We start from the raw sequence: 2,540 nt of genomic DNA, 5'->3' as shown, positions 1-2,540 counted from the left end.
TCATTTTCAATAGATATTTTCAGAAGTCTCTATTTTCTATTTCTGGCTCTGGAAAAGATAGCTTTGACATCGGCACTTGCTTGGATGCTGGTCTGGGACCTGGTGGCAGCCTCGGGCTTGGCCTTGGGCTCTGGCTTGGTACATTTTAGATATACAGTGATTGCATTCATTATGTAGGGAATTTGTACCTGCTCCTGATAAATCTTGCTTCTTTTTTCCCCATCCCCCCTTTGATCCCCTTCCCCTGGAAAGGCTTTGTTTCTATTTTTTCCTCTCCTTATTTTTTGGACCAGGGATTGAATTTAGGTCTTTGTGTTTGTGAGGCAGGCAGCAGAACCACTGAGCCAAATCCCCAGCCCATGTGTTCTCATTTTAGGCATTGACTTGGTATGCCTGTTAATTTCTATCTCACTTAACTGCCTATAATGCTACCACTGAGCTCCCAGCCCCTATTTATTTTTATTTATCTTTGAGATAGAGTTTCATTAAATTGCTGAGGCTGGCCTTGAACTTGTGATCCTCCTGCCTCAGCCTCCCATGTAGCTGAGATTACAATTGTGCACCACCACAATTGGCTTTGTCTTTTTTTTTTCCCCCAGTACTGGGGATCAAACTCAGGATGACCTTGTGCGTTTGTGAGGCAGATGAGGGGCCACTGAGCTAAATCCTGGTCAGGCTCTGTCTTTTGGATAGGGTCTCAGTGAGTTCTAAATCTAGTAAGTAGACACTTGATAAAGTTATTTAATATCTCTGAAAGGCTGAGGCAGGAGGATTACAAGTTTGAGCCCAGCCTGGACAATTTAGTGACTTATGGAGATCATGTGTCAAAATAAAAACAAAAAAGGGTTGAGGACAAAAAAGTTCAGTGTAAACCCTGGGTTCAATCCCCAGAATCAAAAAATAATAATAATAATAATAAGCTAACAATTTCAAAATGTACCTATTGCAGAGAGTTGGAGGGATGTGAAAGTCATTCATTAGATGATGAGTATGCTATTGCAATTATATTTAACATTTAAAACATTTTTTGTGTCTGTTCCTCTTGGGGGGGGTTGTTTGTTTGTTTGTTTTGAGACAGGGTCTCACTATGCAGTTGAGACTGACCTGGAACTCACTATGTAGCCCAGGCTGGTCTCGAACTCACAGGGATCCTCCGGCCTCAGCCTCCTGAGTGCTGGGATTACAGGCATGCGCCACCACACCTGGCTAATTAGATTTCTTTTAGGCAGCTAGACAGGGCCTCTCTTAAAGGGTCAGTCCTCAAGGCCCCGGTCCTCCAGGTGCCAGCTCTCCTGGAGCGAACATAGCAAGGAGCCAACATGGAGAACAATTGAGGCACATTGAGTGTCCAGCATTACAAAAAGAGCAAGAACTACTTCCCCTGAGGATGGATAGCAGTGATTGAGATTCTAAATGGGAAGTTCCTTGAATGTGACTTGCTCACCCATTTCATTTGTTTGTTTTTGGTGCCAGGGGTGGAACACCGAACTTTGCCAGGTGGAACCACTGAGCTAAATTCCTGGCCCCTTTGCTCCCCCATTTGACCCCCACTTAGTATTACCTGGGGGTGATTGTACTTGTACTACTATTGGTTGGTCCTGGTTTTGCCCTACCTCATACCCACCTTGTAATTTTCCATTGGGTCTTGTACTTTTGTCCCACTTTGTACCGGCCTTGCCACATGGCTTTGTAAAACACCTTTGAAAAGAGGGGTGAGCGGGCAACCCACTTTCCAACCCTCTTCTGTCTCTCTTAGACAGAAGCTTTCTTTCTCTCGGTTTTTTCTACTCTTAACCTCCATTCAATTTTAGAGAACACGGACTCACCGATCTAGTAGTTTTGGGAGTTACATCTCTTCACCTATATAGCCAGCATTCAGGAGGCTGAGGCAGGAGGAATTAGAATTAGAGACCAGCCTGAACAGTGACATAGTGAGATCCTGCCTCAAGAAAGAAAACAAAAACAAACAAACAAAAGAAATAGAAGAAATAGCTAGAACAGGCAAACATGTATGTTCCTTATTTCTTGCTATGTCGTGCCTTGGGCCACTTGGAAGTTCGCCAGCTAAAGGACCATCCTCTAATGCAGGCCTATGTTGGGCCCCAGGGCCAGGAACCAAGATAAACTCTGTTTTTAAATTTTCCTTTTCTTCCCCATATCTTATGGGAGATGAAATCAGAGGCCTCGGGCATGCTGTGTAAGCACTCTACAATACCCCTGCCCTAAATCTCTTTTCTAATGGAAAGAAAAGAGAAAGGGCAAGTTTCTGGGTGTGGTGGTGGCCTGTAATCCCAGCTATTTGGGAAGATGAGATAAAATAATTGCAAATTGGAGGCCAGCCTAGGCCTTTTAGTGAGACCCTGCCTTAAAGTAAAATGAGAAAGTGTTGGGGATACAAGTTTTATCTTGGGTTGAGATTTTTTACTTTCTTTGCTTTGTGCTTTTTTTTGGCATAGGTTTTAAAATTAGAATATATAGGGGCTGGGGTGGTGCTCAGTGGTGCTGCCACCTGCCTCGCAAGCACAAGGTCCCACGTTCGA

The 2,540-nt window shown here is 44.0% G+C and overlaps 1 pseudogene; it reads right to left on the bottom strand.

Annotated features, from left to right (window-relative positions):
* The window catches only part of LOC104854345, a 1,516-nt pseudogene extending 1,346 nt beyond the window's left edge, over window positions 1-170 (bottom strand).
* Window positions 171-2,540: the final 2,370 nt, after the last annotated feature.

The sequence above is a fragment of the Fukomys damarensis genome, unplaced genomic scaffold (genome assembly GCF_012274545.1).
Source record: "Fukomys damarensis isolate Sample0158 unplaced genomic scaffold, DMR_v1.0_HiC HiC_scaffold_28, whole genome shotgun sequence".
In the NCBI taxonomy this organism is placed as follows: Eukaryota; Metazoa; Chordata; class Mammalia; order Rodentia; family Bathyergidae; genus Fukomys; species Fukomys damarensis.
The sequence above is the reverse complement of the archived record's forward strand: the minus strand, read 5'-3'. Positions and strand labels throughout refer to the sequence as shown.